Consider the following 20024-nt stretch of genomic DNA (forward strand, 5'->3'; position numbering starts at 1 on the left):
GGACTGGACTGGATTACAGCTGATACAAGGTGTGAAGGAACAAGGGGTGGCTGTGGGCATGCACTTGCTGCCGCTGCCAGTGTTTATCTGCATGGCAGCAGGGCATTTGGGCGTTGCCAGGAAGGCGTTTTTATGTAGATTCCTCCTCTTTCAGCACTGCATTGTGGTGCAAGCAAAAGAAGCAAATCCTGTCTGGCTTCCTCTCCGGCCTTTATTCACCTCCCGTGTAGCTGTGAGTGTGTGAGCCTGCAGGGCCCCATGGAATTGCCTAGAAGTAGGCTGAATCGCTGCAAGGGCTGAACAGCAGTATCGGGCAGGCTCGGGCAACGCGCGGCCCGTTCGGGTTATCGCTTCTCGGCCTTTTGGCTAAGATCAAGTGTAGTATCTGTTCTTATCAGTTTAATATCTGATACGTCCCCTATCTGGGGACCATATATTAAATGGATTTTTAGAACAGGGAGATGGAAATAGAGCTTGCTCTGTCCACTCCACGCATTGACCTGGTATTGCAGTATTTCCAGGACCGGTGCACCCTTTCCTTATGTGTTGACTAAAAGCAGATTCCAAAAGTGTTTTTTGTCTTTGCTATTGTTTCTGTCTTTCTGAAGGGATCTCCCCTTTTAATCCCATTATTTCAACACCTGTTGGACAATGCATGAGTGATAATGAGCTCATTGATTAAATGCAATTAATGAATAGATTGCCACCTCTTGTTGTGTGTCGTCTGTGTTTCTGTGTTTCCGGCATTTCACATTGGAACACCTCATTCACCTTCCTTGTCTTCTCTCCGCCCTCCCTTTTAGGTAAGTTAAAGAGCTGCACCTGAGCCAGCCACTGATTGATTGATTGATTGATTGATTGATTGATTGATTGATTGATTGATTGATTGATTGATTGATTGATGCAGCACAACAGTCAAATAGTGGAGTGGAGTAGGGGAACAGCAAACAGCCAATAAAGCAGCCCGCCCGCTCGCCTGCCCGCCACAATGGACCTACCTGTGTACACTAGATGGATGTGATGGAATGTACTGTCGTCCCTACATTTCAAGAAGAAGTAAGAATTGCAGTTGCAACAAAGCCTTGCTTGCCTACAAAGAGAGCAGCAATTTGGATTTGTTACTATGTTACCTAGAAGAATAACAAACTGTGCAAGGATGGAGGTTGTAGGAGCAAGGAGAAGTTGTCTGTAAAGTTGGTGGATGCCTATTTTCCATTTTGCAGTCCCTTGTCTCCCTCTTGTGGCCTCCTGGAGGCAACTAGCTGTGCAAAAAAAAGACAGCCTGGCGGCCGGCTGTTGCAGTGTTGCCCTCTCAGGCAACACTGAGTGACTGACTGAGCCTCACCGTCTTATATAAAGTTCAGACGGAACTTTGCACGTGTCATAGTGGAGCCCTCAGGATTCCAGAGCCAGCTTTCTGACATCATAATGGGGCCTCAGAGATAAAAGCCTGGGCCCAGGCAGTGTTGGTCAGTGCTGCTCAGCAGGCAGCACTGGACTGGACTGGATTACAGCTGATACAAGGTGTGAAGGAACAAGGGGTGGCTGTGGGCATGCACTTGCTGCCGCTGCCAGTGTTTATCTGCATGGCAGCAGGGCATTTGGGCGTTGCCAGGAAGGCGTTTTTATGTAGATTCCTCCTCTTTCAGCACTGCATTGTGGTGCAAGCAAAAGAAGCAAATCCTGTCTGGCTTCCTCTCCGGCCTTTATTCACCTCCCGTGTAGCTGTGAGTGTGTGAGCCTGCAGGGCCCCATGGAATTGCCTAGAAGTAGGCTGAATCGCTGCAAGGGCTGAACAGCAGTATCGGGCAGGCTCGGGCAACGCGCGGCCCGTTCGGGTTATCGCTTCTCGGCCTTTTGGCTAAGATCAAGTGTAGTATCTGTTCTTATCAGTTTAATATCTGATACGTCCCCTATCTGGGGACCATATATTAAATGGATTTTTAGAACAGGGAGATGGAAATAGAGCTTGCTCTGTCCACTCCACGCATTGACCTGGTATTGCAGTATTTCCAGGACCGGTGCACCCTTTCCTTATGTGTTGACTAAAAGCAGATTCCAAAAGTGTTTTTTGTCTTTGCTATTGTTTCTGTCTTTCTGAAGGGATCTCCCCTTTTAATCCCATTATTTCAACACCTGTTGGACAATGCATGAGTGATAATGAGCTCATTGATTAAATGCAATTAATGAATAGATTGCCACCTCTTGTTGTGTGTCGTCTGTGTTTCTGTGTTTCCGGCATTTCACATTGGAACACCTCATTCACCTTCCTTGTCTTCTCTCCGCCCTCCCTTTTAGGTAAGTTAAAGAGCTGCACCTGAGCCAGCCACTGATTGATTGATTGATTGATTGATTGATTGATTGATTGATTGATTGATTGATTGATTGATGCAGCACAACAGTCAAATAGTGGAGTGGAGTAGGGGAACAGCAAACAGCCAATAAAGCAGCCCGCCCGCTCGCCTGCCCGCCACAATGGACCTACCTGTGTACACTAGATGGATGTGATGGAATGTACTGTCGTCCCTACATTTCAAGAAGAAGTAAGAATTGCAGTTGCAACAAAGCCTTGCTTGCCTACAAAGAGAGCAGCAATTTGGATTTGTTACTATGTTACCTAGAAGAATAACAAACTGTGCAAGGATGGAGGTTGTAGGAGCAAGGAGAAGTTGTCTGTAAAGTTGGTGGATGCCTATTTTCCATTTTGCAGTCCCTTGTCTCCCTCTTGTGGCCTCCTGGAGGCAACTAGCTGTGCAAAAAAAAGACAGCCTGGCGGCCGGCTGTTGCAGTGTTGCCCTCTCAGGCAACACTGAGTGACTGACTGAGCCTCACCGTCTTATATAAAGTTCAGACGGAACTTTGCACGTGTCATAGTGGAGCCCTCAGGATTCCAGAGCCAGCTTTCTGACATCATAATGGGGCCTCAGAGATAAAAGCCTGGGCCCAGGCAGTGTTGGTCAGTGCTGCTCAGCAGGCAGCACTGGACTGGACTGGATTACAGCTGATACAAGGTGTGAAGGAACAAGGGGTGGCTGTGGGCATGCACTTGCTGCCGCTGCCAGTGTTTATCTGCATGGCAGCAGGGCATTTGGGCGTTGCCAGGAAGGCGTTTTTATGTAGATTCCTCCTCTTTCAGCACTGCATTGTGGTGCAAGCAAAAGAAGCAAATCCTGTCTGGCTTCCTCTCCGGCCTTTATTCACCTCCCGTGTAGCTGTGAGTGTGTGAGCCTGCAGGGCCCCATGGAATTGCCTAGAAGTAGGCTGAATCGCTGCAAGGGCTGAACAGCAGTATCGGGCAGGCTCGGGCAACGCGCGGCCCGTTCGGGTTATCGCTTCTCGGCCTTTTGGCTAAGATCAAGTGTAGTATCTGTTCTTATCAGTTTAATATCTGATACGTCCCCTATCTGGGGACCATATATTAAATGGATTTTTAGAACAGGGAGATGGAAATAGAGCTTGCTCTGTCCACTCCACGCATTGACCTGGTATTGCAGTATTTCCAGGACCGGTGCACCCTTTCCTTATGTGTTGACTAAAAGCAGATTCCAAAAGTGTTTTTTGTCTTTGCTATTGTTTCTGTCTTTCTGAAGGGATCTCCCCTTTTAATCCCATTATTTCAACACCTGTTGGACAATGCATGAGTGATAATGAGCTCATTGATTAAATGCAATTAATGAATAGATTGCCACCTCTTGTTGTGTGTCGTCTGTGTTTCTGTGTTTCCGGCATTTCACATTGGAACACCTCATTCACCTTCCTTGTCTTCTCTCCGCCCTCCCTTTTAGGTAAGTTAAAGAGCTGCACCTGAGCCAGCCACTGATTGATTGATTGATTGATTGATTGATTGATTGATTGATTGATTGATTGATTGATTGATTGATTGATTGATTGATGCAGCACAACAGTCAAATAGTGGAGTGGAGTAGGGGAACAGCAAACAGCCAATAAAGCAGCCCGCCCGCTCGCCTGCCCGCCACAATGGACCTACCTGTGTACACTAGATGGATGTGATGGAATGTACTGTCGTCCCTACATTTCAAGAAGAAGTAAGAATTGCAGTTGCAACAAAGCCTTGCTTGCCTACAAAGAGAGCAGCAATTTGGATTTGTTACTATGTTACCTAGAAGAATAACAAACTGTGCAAGGATGGAGGTTGTAGGAGCAAGGAGAAGTTGTCTGTAAAGTTGGTGGATGCCTATTTTCCATTTTGCAGTCCCTTGTCTCCCTCTTGTGGCCTCCTGGAGGCAACTAGCTGTGCAAAAAAAAGACAGCCTGGCGGCCGGCTGTTGCAGTGTTGCCCTCTCAGGCAACACTGAGTGACTGACTGAGCCTCACCGTCTTATATAAAGTTCAGACGGAACTTTGCACGTGTCATAGTGGAGCCCTCAGGATTCCAGAGCCAGCTTTCTGACATCATAATGGGGCCTCAGAGATAAAAGCCTGGGCCCAGGCAGTGTTGGTCAGTGCTGCTCAGCAGGCAGCACTGGACTGGACTGGATTACAGCTGATACAAGGTGTGAAGGAACAAGGGGTGGCTGTGGGCATGCACTTGCTGCCGCTGCCAGTGTTTATCTGCATGGCAGCAGGGCATTTGGGCGTTGCCAGGAAGGCGTTTTTATGTAGATTCCTCCTCTTTCAGCACTGCATTGTGGTGCAAGCAAAAGAAGCAAATCCTGTCTGGCTTCCTCTCCGGCCTTTATTCACCTCCCGTGTAGCTGTGAGTGTGTGAGCCTGCAGGGCCCCATGGAATTGCCTAGAAGTAGGCTGAATCGCTGCAAGGGCTGAACAGCAGTATCGGGCAGGCTCGGGCAACGCGCGGCCCGTTCGGGTTATCGCTTCTCGGCCTTTTGGCTAAGATCAAGTGTAGTATCTGTTCTTATCAGTTTAATATCTGATACGTCCCCTATCTGGGGACCATATATTAAATGGATTTTTAGAACAGGGAGATGGAAATAGAGCTTGCTCTGTCCACTCCACGCATTGACCTGGTATTGCAGTATTTCCAGGACCGGTGCACCCTTTCCTTATGTGTTGACTAAAAGCAGATTCCAAAAGTGTTTTTTGTCTTTGCTATTGTTTCTGTCTTTCTGAAGGGATCTCCCCTTTTAATCCCATTATTTCAACACCTGTTGGACAATGCATGAGTGATAATGAGCTCATTGATTAAATGCAATTAATGAATAGATTGCCACCTCTTGTTGTGTGTCGTCTGTGTTTCTGTGTTTCCGGCATTTCACATTGGAACACCTCATTCACCTTCCTTGTCTTCTCTCCGCCCTCCCTTTTAGGTAAGTTAAAGAGCTGCACCTGAGCCAGCCACTGATTGATTGATTGATTGATTGATTGATTGATTGATTGATTGATTGATTGATGCAGCACAACAGTCAAATAGTGGAGTGGAGTAGGGGAACAGCAAACAGCCAATAAAGCAGCCCGCCCGCTCGCCTGCCCGCCACAATGGACCTACCTGTGTACACTAGATGGATGTGATGGAATGTACTGTCGTCCCTACATTTCAAGAAGAAGTAAGAATTGCAGTTGCAACAAAGCCTTGCTTGCCTACAAAGAGAGCAGCAATTTGGATTTGTTACTATGTTACCTAGAAGAATAACAAACTGTGCAAGGATGGAGGTTGTAGGAGCAAGGAGAAGTTGTCTGTAAAGTTGGTGGATGCCTATTTTCCATTTTGCAGTCCCTTGTCTCCCTCTTGTGGCCTCCTGGAGGCAACTAGCTGTGCAAAAAAAAGACAGCCTGGCGGCCGGCTGTTGCAGTGTTGCCCTCTCAGGCAACACTGAGTGACTGACTGAGCCTCACCGTCTTATATAAAGTTCAGACGGAACTTTGCACGTGTCATAGTGGAGCCCTCAGGATTCCAGAGCCAGCTTTCTGACATCATAATGGGGCCTCAGAGATAAAAGCCTGGGCCCAGGCAGTGTTGGTCAGTGCTGCTCAGCAGGCAGCACTGGACTGGACTGGATTACAGCTGATACAAGGTGTGAAGGAACAAGGGGTGGCTGTGGGCATGCACTTGCTGCCGCTGCCAGTGTTTATCTGCATGGCAGCAGGGCATTTGGGCGTTGCCAGGAAGGCGTTTTTATGTAGATTCCTCCTCTTTCAGCACTGCATTGTGGTGCAAGCAAAAGAAGCAAATCCTGTCTGGCTTCCTCTCCGGCCTTTATTCACCTCCCGTGTAGCTGTGAGTGTGTGAGCCTGCAGGGCCCCATGGAATTGCCTAGAAGTAGGCTGAATCGCTGCAAGGGCTGAACAGCAGTATCGGGCAGGCTCGGGCAACGCGCGGCCCGTTCGGGTTATCGCTTCTCGGCCTTTTGGCTAAGATCAAGTGTAGTATCTGTTCTTATCAGTTTAATATCTGATACGTCCCCTATCTGGGGACCATATATTAAATGGATTTTTAGAACAGGGAGATGGAAATAGAGCTTGCTCTGTCCACTCCACGCATTGACCTGGTATTGCAGTATTTCCAGGACCGGTGCACCCTTTCCTTATGTGTTGACTAAAAGCAGATTCCAAAAGTGTTTTTTGTCTTTGCTATTGTTTCTGTCTTTCTGAAGGGATCTCCCCTTTTAATCCCATTATTTCAACACCTGTTGGACAATGCATGAGTGATAATGAGCTCATTGATTAAATGCAATTAATGAATAGATTGCCACCTCTTGTTGTGTGTCGTCTGTGTTTCTGTGTTTCCGGCATTTCACATTGGAACACCTCATTCACCTTCCTTGTCTTCTCTCCGCCCTCCCTTTTAGGTAAGTTAAAGAGCTGCACCTGAGCCAGCCACTGATTGATTGATTGATTGATTGATTGATTGATTGATTGATTGATTGATTGATTGATTGATTGATTGATTGATGCAGCACAACAGTCAAATAGTGGAGTGGAGTAGGGGAACAGCAAACAGCCAATAAAGCAGCCCGCCCGCTCGCCTGCCCGCCACAATGGACCTACCTGTGTACACTAGATGGATGTGATGGAATGTACTGTCGTCCCTACATTTCAAGAAGAAGTAAGAATTGCAGTTGCAACAAAGCCTTGCTTGCCTACAAAGAGAGCAGCAATTTGGATTTGTTACTATGTTACCTAGAAGAATAACAAACTGTGCAAGGATGGAGGTTGTAGGAGCAAGGAGAAGTTGTCTGTAAAGTTGGTGGATGCCTATTTTCCATTTTGCAGTCCCTTGTCTCCCTCTTGTGGCCTCCTGGAGGCAACTAGCTGTGCAAAAAAAAGACAGCCTGGCGGCCGGCTGTTGCAGTGTTGCCCTCTCAGGCAACACTGAGTGACTGACTGAGCCTCACCGTCTTATATAAAGTTCAGACGGAACTTTGCACGTGTCATAGTGGAGCCCTCAGGATTCCAGAGCCAGCTTTCTGACATCATAATGGGGCCTCAGAGATAAAAGCCTGGGCCCAGGCAGTGTTGGTCAGTGCTGCTCAGCAGGCAGCACTGGACTGGACTGGATTACAGCTGATACAAGGTGTGAAGGAACAAGGGGTGGCTGTGGGCATGCACTTGCTGCCGCTGCCAGTGTTTATCTGCATGGCAGCAGGGCATTTGGGCGTTGCCAGGAAGGCGTTTTTATGTAGATTCCTCCTCTTTCAGCACTGCATTGTGGTGCAAGCAAAAGAAGCAAATCCTGTCTGGCTTCCTCTCCGGCCTTTATTCACCTCCCGTGTAGCTGTGAGTGTGTGAGCCTGCAGGGCCCCATGGAATTGCCTAGAAGTAGGCTGAATCGCTGCAAGGGCTGAACAGCAGTATCGGGCAGGCTCGGGCAACGCGCGGCCCGTTCGGGTTATCGCTTCTCGGCCTTTTGGCTAAGATCAAGTGTAGTATCTGTTCTTATCAGTTTAATATCTGATACGTCCCCTATCTGGGGACCATATATTAAATGGATTTTTAGAACAGGGAGATGGAAATAGAGCTTGCTCTGTCCACTCCACGCATTGACCTGGTATTGCAGTATTTCCAGGACCGGTGCACCCTTTCCTTATGTGTTGACTAAAAGCAGATTCCAAAAGTGTTTTTTGTCTTTGCTATTGTTTCTGTCTTTCTGAAGGGATCTCCCCTTTTAATCCCATTATTTCAACACCTGTTGGACAATGCATGAGTGATAATGAGCTCATTGATTAAATGCAATTAATGAATAGATTGCCACCTCTTGTTGTGTGTCGTCTGTGTTTCTGTGTTTCCGGCATTTCACATTGGAACACCTCATTCACCTTCCTTGTCTTCTCTCCGCCCTCCCTTTTAGGTAAGTTAAAGAGCTGCACCTGAGCCAGCCACTGATTGATTGATTGATTGATTGATTGATTGATTGATTGATTGATTGATTGATGCAGCACAACAGTCAAATAGTGGAGTGGAGTAGGGGAACAGCAAACAGCCAATAAAGCAGCCCGCCCGCTCGCCTGCCCGCCACAATGGACCTACCTGTGTACACTAGATGGATGTGATGGAATGTACTGTCGTCCCTACATTTCAAGAAGAAGTAAGAATTGCAGTTGCAACAAAGCCTTGCTTGCCTACAAAGAGAGCAGCAATTTGGATTTGTTACTATGTTACCTAGAAGAATAACAAACTGTGCAAGGATGGAGGTTGTAGGAGCAAGGAGAAGTTGTCTGTAAAGTTGGTGGATGCCTATTTTCCATTTTGCAGTCCCTTGTCTCCCTCTTGTGGCCTCCTGGAGGCAACTAGCTGTGCAAAAAAAAGACAGCCTGGCGGCCGGCTGTTGCAGTGTTGCCCTCTCAGGCAACACTGAGTGACTGACTGAGCCTCACCGTCTTATATAAAGTTCAGACGGAACTTTGCACGTGTCATAGTGGAGCCCTCAGGATTCCAGAGCCAGCTTTCTGACATCATAATGGGGCCTCAGAGATAAAAGCCTGGGCCCAGGCAGTGTTGGTCAGTGCTGCTCAGCAGGCAGCACTGGACTGGACTGGATTACAGCTGATACAAGGTGTGAAGGAACAAGGGGTGGCTGTGGGCATGCACTTGCTGCCGCTGCCAGTGTTTATCTGCATGGCAGCAGGGCATTTGGGCGTTGCCAGGAAGGCGTTTTTATGTAGATTCCTCCTCTTTCAGCACTGCATTGTGGTGCAAGCAAAAGAAGCAAATCCTGTCTGGCTTCCTCTCCGGCCTTTATTCACCTCCCGTGTAGCTGTGAGTGTGTGAGCCTGCAGGGCCCCATGGAATTGCCTAGAAGTAGGCTGAATCGCTGCAAGGGCTGAACAGCAGTATCGGGCAGGCTCGGGCAACGCGCGGCCCGTTCGGGTTATCGCTTCTCGGCCTTTTGGCTAAGATCAAGTGTAGTATCTGTTCTTATCAGTTTAATATCTGATACGTCCCCTATCTGGGGACCATATATTAAATGGATTTTTAGAACAGGGAGATGGAAATAGAGCTTGCTCTGTCCACTCCACGCATTGACCTGGTATTGCAGTATTTCCAGGACCGGTGCACCCTTTCCTTATGTGTTGACTAAAAGCAGATTCCAAAAGTGTTTTTTGTCTTTGCTATTGTTTCTGTCTTTCTGAAGGGATCTCCCCTTTTAATCCCATTATTTCAACACCTGTTGGACAATGCATGAGTGATAATGAGCTCATTGATTAAATGCAATTAATGAATAGATTGCCACCTCTTGTTGTGTGTCGTCTGTGTTTCTGTGTTTCCGGCATTTCACATTGGAACACCTCATTCACCTTCCTTGTCTTCTCTCCGCCCTCCCTTTTAGGTAAGTTAAAGAGCTGCACCTGAGCCAGCCACTGATTGATTGATTGATTGATTGATTGATTGATTGATTGATGCAGCACAACAGTCAAATAGTGGAGTGGAGTAGGGGAACAGCAAACAGCCAATAAAGCAGCCCGCCCGCTCGCCTGCCCGCCACAATGGACCTACCTGTGTACACTAGATGGATGTGATGGAATGTACTGTCGTCCCTACATTTCAAGAAGAAGTAAGAATTGCAGTTGCAACAAAGCCTTGCTTGCCTACAAAGAGAGCAGCAATTTGGATTTGTTACTATGTTACCTAGAAGAATAACAAACTGTGCAAGGATGGAGGTTGTAGGAGCAAGGAGAAGTTGTCTGTAAAGTTGGTGGATGCCTATTTTCCATTTTGCAGTCCCTTGTCTCCCTCTTGTGGCCTCCTGGAGGCAACTAGCTGTGCAAAAAAAAGACAGCCTGGCGGCCGGCTGTTGCAGTGTTGCCCTCTCAGGCAACACTGAGTGACTGACTGAGCCTCACCGTCTTATATAAAGTTCAGACGGAACTTTGCACGTGTCATAGTGGAGCCCTCAGGATTCCAGAGCCAGCTTTCTGACATCATAATGGGGCCTCAGAGATAAAAGCCTGGGCCCAGGCAGTGTTGGTCAGTGCTGCTCAGCAGGCAGCACTGGACTGGACTGGATTACAGCTGATACAAGGTGTGAAGGAACAAGGGGTGGCTGTGGGCATGCACTTGCTGCCGCTGCCAGTGTTTATCTGCATGGCAGCAGGGCATTTGGGCGTTGTCAGGAAGGCGTTTTTATGTAGATTCCTCCTCTTTCAGCACTGCATTGTGGTGCAAGCAAAAGAAGCAAATCCTGTCTGGCTTCCTCTCCGGCCTTTATTCACCTCCCGTGTAGCTGTGAGTGTGTGAGCCTGCAGGGCCCCATGGAATTGCCTAGAAGTAGGCTGAATCGCTGCAAGGGCTGAACAGCAGTATCGGGCAGGCTCGGGCAACGCGCGGCCCGTTCGGGTTATCGCTTCTCGGCCTTTTGGCTAAGATCAAGTGTAGTATCTGTTCTTATCAGTTTAATATCTGATACGTCCCCTATCTGGGGACCATATATTAAATGGATTTTTAGAACAGGGAGATGGAAATAGAGCTTGCTCTGTCCACTCCACGCATTGACCTGGTATTGCAGTATTTCCAGGACCGGTGCACCCTTTCCTTATGTGTTGACTAAAAGCAGATTCCAAAAGTGTTTTTTGTCTTTGCTATTGTTTCTGTCTTTCTGAAGGGATCTCCCCTTTTAATCCCATTATTTCAACACCTGTTGGACAATGCATGAGTGATAATGAGCTCATTGATTAAATGCAATTAATGAATAGATTGCCACCTCTTGTTGTGTGTCGTCTGTGTTTCTGTGTTTCCGGCATTTCACATTGGAACACCTCATTCACCTTCCTTGTCTTCTCTCCGCCCTCCCTTTTAGGTAAGTTAAAGAGCTGCACCTGAGCCAGCCACTGATTGATTGATTGATTGATTGATTGATTGATTGATTGATTGATTGATTGATGCAGCACAACAGTCAAATAGTGGAGTGGAGTAGGGGAACAGCAAACAGCCAATAAAGCAGCCCGCCCGCTCGCCTGCCCGCCACAATGGACCTACCTGTGTACACTAGATGGATGTGATGGAATGTACTGTCGTCCCTACATTTCAAGAAGAAGTAAGAATTGCAGTTGCAACAAAGCCTTGCTTGCCTACAAAGAGAGCAGCAATTTGGATTTGTTACTATGTTACCTAGAAGAATAACAAACTGTGCAAGGATGGAGGTTGTAGGAGCAAGGAGAAGTTGTCTGTAAAGTTGGTGGATGCCTATTTTCCATTTTGCAGTCCCTTGTCTCCCTCTTGTGGCCTCCTGGAGGCAACTAGCTGTGCAAAAAAAAGACAGCCTGGCGGCCGGCTGTTGCAGTGTTGCCCTCTCAGGCAACACTGAGTGACTGACTGAGCCTCACCGTCTTATATAAAGTTCAGACGGAACTTTGCACGTGTCATAGTGGAGCCCTCAGGATTCCAGAGCCAGCTTTCTGACATCATAATGGGGCCTCAGAGATAAAAGCCTGGGCCCAGGCAGTGTTGGTCAGTGCTGCTCAGCAGGCAGCACTGGACTGGACTGGATTACAGCTGATACAAGGTGTGAAGGAACAAGGGGTGGCTGTGGGCATGCACTTGCTGCCGCTGCCAGTGTTTATCTGCATGGCAGCAGGGCATTTGGGCGTTGCCAGGAAGGCGTTTTTATGTAGATTCCTCCTCTTTCAGCACTGCATTGTGGTGCAAGCAAAAGAAGCAAATCCTGTCTGGCTTCCTCTCCGGCCTTTATTCACCTCCCGTGTAGCTGTGAGTGTGTGAGCCTGCAGGGCCCCATGGAATTGCCTAGAAGTAGGCTGAATCGCTGCAAGGGCTGAACAGCAGTATCGGGCAGGCTCGGGCAACGCGCGGCCCGTTCGGGTTATCGCTTCTCGGCCTTTTGGCTAAGATCAAGTGTAGTATCTGTTCTTATCAGTTTAATATCTGATACGTCCCCTATCTGGGGACCATATATTAAATGGATTTTTAGAACAGGGAGATGGAAATAGAGCTTGCTCTGTCCACTCCACGCATTGACCTGGTATTGCAGTATTTCCAGGACCGGTGCACCCTTTCCTTATGTGTTGACTAAAAGCAGATTCCAAAAGTGTTTTTTGTCTTTGCTATTGTTTCTGTCTTTCTGAAGGGATCTCCCCTTTTAATCCCATTATTTCAACACCTGTTGGACAATGCATGAGTGATAATGAGCTCATTGATTAAATGCAATTAATGAATAGATTGCCACCTCTTGTTGTGTGTCGTCTGTGTTTCTGTGTTTCCGGCATTTCACATTGGAACACCTCATTCACCTTCCTTGTCTTCTCTCCGCCCTCCCTTTTAGGTAAGTTAAAGAGCTGCACCTGAGCCAGCCACTGATTGATTGATTGATTGATTGATTGATTGATTGATTGATTGATTGATTGATTGATTGATTGATTGATGCAGCACAACAGTCAAATAGTGGAGTGGAGTAGGGGAACAGCAAACAGCCAATAAAGCAGCCCGCCCGCTCGCCTGCCCGCCACAATGGACCTACCTGTGTACACTAGATGGATGTGATGGAATGTACTGTCGTCCCTACATTTCAAGAAGAAGTAAGAATTGCAGTTGCAACAAAGCCTTGCTTGCCTACAAAGAGAGCAGCAATTTGGATTTGTTACTATGTTACCTAGAAGAATAACAAACTGTGCAAGGATGGAGGTTGTAGGAGCAAGGAGAAGTTGTCTGTAAAGTTGGTGGATGCCTATTTTCCATTTTGCAGTCCCTTGTCTCCCTCTTGTGGCCTCCTGGAGGCAACTAGCTGTGCAAAAAAAAGACAGCCTGGCGGCCGGCTGTTGCAGTGTTGCCCTCTCAGGCAACACTGAGTGACTGACTGAGCCTCACCGTCTTATATAAAGTTCAGACGGAACTTTGCACGTGTCATAGTGGAGCCCTCAGGATTCCAGAGCCAGCTTTCTGACATCATAATGGGGCCTCAGAGATAAAAGCCTGGGCCCAGGCAGTGTTGGTCAGTGCTGCTCAGCAGGCAGCACTGGACTGGACTGGATTACAGCTGATACAAGGTGTGAAGGAACAAGGGGTGGCTGTGGGCATGCACTTGCTGCCGCTGCCAGTGTTTATCTGCATGGCAGCAGGGCATTTGGGCGTTGCCAGGAAGGCGTTTTTATGTAGATTCCTCCTCTTTCAGCACTGCATTGTGGTGCAAGCAAAAGAAGCAAATCCTGTCTGGCTTCCTCTCCGGCCTTTATTCACCTCCCGTGTAGCTGTGAGTGTGTGAGCCTGCAGGGCCCCATGGAATTGCCTAGAAGTAGGCTGAATCGCTGCAAGGGCTGAACAGCAGTATCGGGCAGGCTCGGGCAACGCGCGGCCCGTTCGGGTTATCGCTTCTCGGCCTTTTGGCTAAGATCAAGTGTAGTATCTGTTCTTATCAGTTTAATATCTGATACGTCCCCTATCTGGGGACCATATATTAAATGGATTTTTAGAACAGGGAGATGGAAATAGAGCTTGCTCTGTCCACTCCACGCATTGACCTGGTATTGCAGTATTTCCAGGACCGGTGCACCCTTTCCTTATGTGTTGACTAAAAGCAGATTCCAAAAGTGTTTTTTGTCTTTGCTATTGTTTCTGTCTTTCTGAAGGGATCTCCCCTTTTAATCCCATTATTTCAACACCTGTTGGACAATGCATGAGTGATAATGAGCTCATTGATTAAATGCAATTAATGAATAGATTGCCACCTCTTGTTGTGTGTCGTCTGTGTTTCTGTGTTTCCGGCATTTCACATTGGAACACCTCATTCACCTTCCTTGTCTTCTCTCCGCCCTCCCTTTTAGGTAAGTTGCACCTGAGCCAGCCACTGATTGATTGATTGATTGATTGATTGATTGATTGATTGATTGATTGCAGCACAACAGTCAAATAGTGGAGTGGAGTAGGGGAACAGCAAACAGCCAATAAAGCAGCCCGCCCGCTCGCCTGCCCGCCACAATGGACCTACCTGTGTACACTAGATGGATGTGATGGAATGTACTGTCGTCCCTACATTTCAAGAAGAAGTAAGAATTGCAGTTGCAACAAAGCCTTGCTTGCCTACAAAGAGAGCAGCAATTTGGATTTGTTACTATGTTACCTAGAAGAATAACAAACTGTGCAAGGATGGAGGTTGTAGGAGCAAGGAGAAGTTGTCTGTAAAGTTGGTGGATGCCTATTTTCCATTTTGCAGTCCCTTGTCTCCCTCTTGTGGCCTCCTGGAGGCAACTAGCTGTGCAAAAAAAAGACAGCCTGGCGGCCGGCTGTTGCAGTGTTGCCCTCTCAGGCAACACTGAGTGACTGACTGAGCCTCACCGTCTTATATAAAGTTCAGACGGAACTTTGCACGTGTCATAGTGGAGCCCTCAGGATTCCAGAGCCAGCTTTCTGACATCATAATGGGGCCTCAGAGATAAAAGCCTGGGCCCAGGCAGTGTTGGTCAGTGCTGCTCAGCAGGCAGCACTGGACTGGACTGGATTACAGCTGATACAAGGTGTGAAGGAACAAGGGGTGGCTGTGGGCATGCACTTGCTGCCGCTGCCAGTGTTTATCTGCATGGCAGCAGGGCATTTGGGCGTTGCCAGGAAGGCGTTTTTATGTAGATTCCTCCTCTTTCAGCACTGCATTGTGGTGCAAGCAAAAGAAGCAAATCCTGTCTGGCTTCCTCTCCGGCCTTTATTCACCTCCCGTGTAGCTGTGAGTGTGTGAGCCTGCAGGGCCCCATGGAATTGCCTAGAAGTAGGCTGAATCGCTGCAAGGGCTGAACAGCAAACAGCAGTATCGGGCAGGCTCGGGCAACGCGCGGCCCGTTCGGGTTATCGCTTCTCTGCCTTTTGGCTAAGATCAAGTGTAGTATCTGTTCTTATCAGTTTAATATCTGATACGTCCCCTATCTGGGGACCATATATTAAATGGATTTTTAGAACAGGGAGATGGAAATAGAGCTTGCTCTGTCCACTCCACGCATTGACCTGGTATTGCAGTATTTCCAGGACCGGTGCACCCTTTCCTTATGTGTTGACTAAAAGCAGATTCCAAAAGTGTTTTTTGTCTTTGCTATTGTTTCTGTCTTTCTGAAGGGATCTCCCCTTTTAATCCCATTATTTCAACACCTGTTGGACAATGCATGAGTGATAATGAGCTCATTGATTAAATGCAATTAATGAATAGATTGCCACCTCTTGTTGTGTGTCGTCTGTGTTTCTGTGTTTCCGGCATTTCACATTGGAACACCTCATTCACCTTCCTTGTCTTCTCTCCGCCCTCCCTTTTAGGTAAGTTAAAGAGCTGCACCTGAGCCAGCCACTGATTGATTGATTGATTGATTGATTGATTGATTGATTGATTGATTGATTGATTGATGCAGCACAACAGTCAAATAGTGGAGTGGAGTAGGGGAACAGCAAACAGCCAATAAAGCAGCCCGCCCGCTCGCCTGCCCGCCACAATGGACCTACCTGTGTACACTAGATGGATGTGATGGAATGTACTGTCGTCCCTACATTTCAAGAAGAAGTAAGAATTGCAGTTGCAACAAAGCCTTGCTTGCCTACAAAGAGAGCAGCAATTTGGATTTGTTACTATGTTACCTAGAAGAATAACAAACTGTGCAAGGATGGAGGTTGTAGGAGCAAGGAGAAGTTGTCTGTAAAGTTGGTGGATGCCTATTTTCCATTTTGCAGTCCCTTGTCTCCCTCTTGTGGCCTCCTGGAGGCAACTAGCTGTGCAAAAAAAAGACAGCCTGGCGGCCGGCTGTTGCAGTGTTGCCCTCTCAGGCAACACTGAGTGACTGACTGAGCCTCACCGTCTTATATAAAGTTCAGACGGAACTTTGCACGTGTCATAGTGGAGCCCTCAGGATTCCAGAGCCAGCTTTCTGACATCATAATGGGGCCTCAGAGATAAAAGCCTGGGCCCAGGCAGTGTTGGTCAGTGCTGCTCAGCAGGCAGCACTGGACTGGACTGGATTACAGCTGATACAAGGTGTGAAGGAACAAGGGGTGGCTGTGGGCATGCACTTGCTGCCGCTGCCAGTGTTTATCTGCATGGCAGCAGGGCATTTGGGCGTTGCCAGGAAGGCGTTTTTATGTAGATTCCTCCTCTTTCAGCACTGCATTGTGGTGCAAGCAAAAGAAGCAAATCCAGAAGAGGCTGGACGCAGCTGCAGGCTTAAGGGAAGCCGACATGACCGTCCTGGTAGGGAAAGGGTTAATGTTACGAGGTCAGGGAAAGTTGAAGGAGCTGAAGGAGGGACGGGGAGGAGTTAAGGGGGGCGGGGGGGCCGTTACTGCGCTTCCCGCTGTTTCTCGGCATTGAGCCGGAAGCAGCGGGAGGAGTAACACACAGTAAGCAAAGCTCCCCGTTGCCCGGTTTTTTAGTAATGGCAGAGGCCTTGATTTTAGAGCGGCTGCGCGCCGCTGCTGTGCACCACGGTCCCGGATGGCTGGAGGAGACCGTGGCTGCATTAACGCGGATCCCGGACGCCGTTTCGCCACGTCGGGCACGGCGTTCGGGGTCTGTTGTAAGGGACATCAAAACCACAAAAAAGGCCATACTCACTAGGTAGGTGGGTGGGTGAAAACCCGTTCCCATCAGGACGCAGACGGGTCAAAGAATGCTGCAGAAGGAGTGTGCATTAAGTAGTGATAGCCCCTCCCACTAGTCTTGAGGGGAGTGGCGGACTAAGTGCTCAAAGGTGTGCGATAAATGAGTGTCAGTGTAGTGCTAGGGTGTGAATGGATGGTAAAAAATAAATATGTATGTATGAAAGTGTGTAATAATGTAAAAAAAAAAAAAAAAAAAAATATAAATAAATAAATAAATAAATGTGATAAATAGGGGTCAGTGCTGTGAATAGTACATGGGGTGTCAGTACTATGTGTAATACGTGGAGGGATAATGTGCTGGTCGTCAGGCATGGCGTATCTTGCCGAATAACAGCCTATTTGTAACGCCGCTAGTGTTAGCTAAAGCGGGCTGCTCTGCATTCCAAACCAAACGCCAGCACATCATGCCCTCCCAGCATATAAGACCCGGCTGCGTCCTGAAAAAAAGTGTAGTATACGTAGTAAGAAATATCCATGAAACATGGGGTATTAGTTGTTATTTTGGCCAAAATACGCAAAGCTCGCAACCCAACGTCAAGGGTCCCCAGTGCCTTGCGAGTCCCTAACCAGAACTTTTCGTTCCTAATTTAAAAACACAAACAGAAAAAATGGGACATAAAGATCATCAAAACCACAAAAAAGGCCATACTCACTAGGTAGGTGGGTGGGTGAAAACCCGTTCCCATCAGGACGCAGACGGGTCAAAGAATGCTGCAGAAGGAGTGTGCATTAAGTAGTGATAGCCCCTCCCACTAGTCTTGAGGGGAGTGGCGGACTAAGTGCTCAAAGGTGTGCGATAAATGAGTGTCAGTGTAGTGCTAGGGTGTGAATGGATGGTAAAAAATAAATATGTATGTATGAAAGTGTGTAATAATGTAAAAAAAAAAAAAAAAAATAAATAAATAAATAAATAAATGTGATAAATAGGGGTCAGTGCTGTGAATAGTACATGGGGTGTCAGTACTATGTGTAATACGTGGAGGGATAATGTGCTGGTCGTCAGGCATGGCGTATCTTGCCGAATAACAGCCTATTTGTAACGCCGCTAGTGTTAGCTAAAGCGGGCTGCTCTGCATTCCAAACCAAACGCCAGCACATCATGCCCTCCCAGCATATAAGACCCGGCTGCGTCCTGAAAAAAAGTGTAGTATACGTAGTAAGAAATATCCATGAAACATGGGGTATTAGTTGTTATTTTGGCCAAAATACGCAAAGCTCGCAACCCAACGTCAAGGGTCCCCAGTGCCTTGCGAGTCCCTAACCAGAACTTTTCGTTCCTAATTTAAAAACACAAACAGAAAAAATGGGACATAAAGATCATCAAAACCACAAAAAAGGCCATACTCACTAGGTAGGTGGGTGGGTGAAAACCCGTTCCCATCAGGACGCAGACGGGTCAAAGAATGCTGCAGAAGGAGTGTGCATTAAGTAGTGATAGCCCCTCCCACTAGTCTTGAGGGGAGTGGCGGACTAAGTGCTCAAAGGTGTGCGATAAATGAGTGTCAGTGTAGTGCTAGGGTGTGAATGGATGGTAAAAAATAAATATGTATGTATGAAAGTGTGTAATAATGTAAAAAAAAAAAAAAAAAAAAAAAAAAAAAAAAAAATAAATAAATAAATAAATAAATGTGATAAATAGGGGTCAGTGCTGTGAATAGTACATGGGGTGTCAGTACTATGTGTAATACGTGGAGGGATAATGTGCTGGTCGTCAGGCATGGCGTATCTTGCCGAATAACAGCCTATTTGTAACGCCGCTAGTGTTAGCTAAAGCGGGCTGCTCTGCATTCCAAACCAAACGCCAGCACATCATGCCCTCCCAGCATATAAGACCCGGCTGCGTCCTGAAAAAAAGTGTAGTATACGTAGTAAGAAATATCCATGAAACATGGGGTATTAGTTGTTATTTTGGCCAAAATACGCAAAGCTCGCAACCCAACGTCAAGGGTCCCCAGTGCCTTGCGAGTCCCTAACCAGAACTTTTCGTTCCTAATTTAAAAACACAAACAGAAAAAATGGGACATAAAGATCATCAAAACCACAAAAAAGGCCATACTCACTAGGTAGGTGGGTGGGTGAAAACCCGTTCCCATCAGGACGCAGACGGGTCAAAGAATGCTGCAGAAGGAGTGTGCATTAAGTAGTGATAGCCCCTCCCACTAGTCTTGAGGGGAGTGGCGGACTAAGTGCTCAAAGGTGTGCGATAAATGAGTGTCAGTGTAGTGCTAGGGTGTGAATGGATGGTAAAAAATAAATATGTATGTATGAAAGTGTGTAATAATGTAAAAAAAAAAAAAAAAAAAAAAAAAAAAAAATAAATAAATAAATGTGATAAATAGGGGTCAGTGCTGTGAATAGTACATGGGGTGTCAGTACTATGTGTAATACGTGGAGGGATAATGTGCTGGTCGTCAGGCATGGCGTATCTTGCCGAATAACAGCCTATTTGTAACGCCGCTAGTGTTAGCTAAAGCGGGCTGCTCTGCATTCCAAACCAAACGCCAGCACATCATGCCCTCCCAGCATATAAGACCCGGCTGCGTCCTGAAAAAAAGTGTAGTATACGTAGTAAGAAATATCCATGAAACATGGGGTATTAGTTGTTATTTTGGCCAAAATACGCAAAGCTCGCAACCCAACGTCAAGGGTCCCCAGTGCCTTGCGAGTCCCTAACCAGAACTTTTCGTTCCTAATTTAAAAACACAAACAGAAAAAATGGGACATAAAGATCATCAAAACCACAAAAAAGGCCATACTCACTAGGTAGGTGGGTGGGTGAAAACCCGTTCCCATCAGGACGCAGACGGGTCAAAGAATGCTGCAGAAGGAGTGTGCATTAAGTAGTGATAGCCCCTCCCACTAGTCTTGAGGGGAGTGGCGGACTAAGTGCTCAAAGGTGTGCGATAAATGAGTGTCAGTGTAGTGCTAGGGTGTGAATGGATGGTAAAAAATAAATATGTATGTATGAAAGTGTGTAATAATGTAAAAAAAAAAAAAAAAAAAAAAAAAAAATAAATAAATAAATAAATAAATGT

The 20024-nt window shown here is 47.1% G+C and overlaps 11 non-coding genes across 11 annotated transcripts; all 11 read left to right on the forward strand.

Moving 5' to 3' along the window:
- The first annotated feature begins 346 nt into the window (after positions 1 to 346).
- LOC142723222 (U2 spliceosomal RNA) lies at positions 347 to 537 on the forward strand. The gene has a single exon (XR_012875438.1). It is a non-coding gene; the product is annotated as a U2 spliceosomal RNA (small nuclear RNA).
- A 1304-nt stretch (positions 538 to 1841) lies between these two features.
- On the forward strand, positions 1842 to 2032 carry LOC142723223 (U2 spliceosomal RNA). The gene has a single exon (XR_012875439.1). It is a non-coding gene; the product is annotated as a U2 spliceosomal RNA (small nuclear RNA).
- Positions 2033 to 3328: 1296 nt separating this feature from the next.
- On the forward strand, positions 3329 to 3519 carry LOC142723225 (U2 spliceosomal RNA). The gene has a single exon (XR_012875442.1). It is a non-coding gene; the product is annotated as a U2 spliceosomal RNA (small nuclear RNA).
- A 1312-nt stretch (positions 3520 to 4831) lies between these two features.
- LOC142723226 (U2 spliceosomal RNA) lies at positions 4832 to 5022 on the forward strand. Its single transcript, XR_012875443.1, has one exon. It is a non-coding gene; the product is annotated as a U2 spliceosomal RNA (small nuclear RNA).
- A 1288-nt stretch (positions 5023 to 6310) lies between these two features.
- On the forward strand, positions 6311 to 6501 carry LOC142723227 (U2 spliceosomal RNA). The gene has a single exon (XR_012875444.1). It is a non-coding gene; the product is annotated as a U2 spliceosomal RNA (small nuclear RNA).
- A 1308-nt stretch (positions 6502 to 7809) lies between these two features.
- Positions 7810 to 8000, forward strand: LOC142723228 (U2 spliceosomal RNA). The gene has a single exon (XR_012875445.1). It is a non-coding gene; the product is annotated as a U2 spliceosomal RNA (small nuclear RNA).
- Positions 8001 to 9288: 1288 nt separating this feature from the next.
- LOC142723229 (U2 spliceosomal RNA) lies at positions 9289 to 9479 on the forward strand. The gene has a single exon (XR_012875446.1). It is a non-coding gene; the product is annotated as a U2 spliceosomal RNA (small nuclear RNA).
- A 1276-nt stretch (positions 9480 to 10755) lies between these two features.
- On the forward strand, positions 10756 to 10946 carry LOC142723232 (U2 spliceosomal RNA). The gene has a single exon (XR_012875448.1). It is a non-coding gene; the product is annotated as a U2 spliceosomal RNA (small nuclear RNA).
- Positions 10947 to 12234: 1288 nt separating this feature from the next.
- LOC142723233 (U2 spliceosomal RNA) lies at positions 12235 to 12425 on the forward strand. Its single transcript, XR_012875449.1, has one exon. It is a non-coding gene; the product is annotated as a U2 spliceosomal RNA (small nuclear RNA).
- Positions 12426 to 13729: 1304 nt separating this feature from the next.
- On the forward strand, positions 13730 to 13920 carry LOC142723234 (U2 spliceosomal RNA). The gene has a single exon (XR_012875450.1). It is a non-coding gene; the product is annotated as a U2 spliceosomal RNA (small nuclear RNA).
- A 1280-nt stretch (positions 13921 to 15200) lies between these two features.
- Positions 15201 to 15391, forward strand: LOC142723246 (U2 spliceosomal RNA). Its single transcript, XR_012875462.1, has one exon. It is a non-coding gene; the product is annotated as a U2 spliceosomal RNA (small nuclear RNA).
- Positions 15392 to 20024: the final 4633 nt, after the last annotated feature.

This window comes from Rhinoderma darwinii, unplaced genomic scaffold, assembly GCF_050947455.1.
Source record: "Rhinoderma darwinii isolate aRhiDar2 unplaced genomic scaffold, aRhiDar2.hap1 Scaffold_548, whole genome shotgun sequence".
NCBI classification, from domain to species: domain Eukaryota; kingdom Metazoa; phylum Chordata; class Amphibia; order Anura; family Rhinodermatidae; genus Rhinoderma; species Rhinoderma darwinii.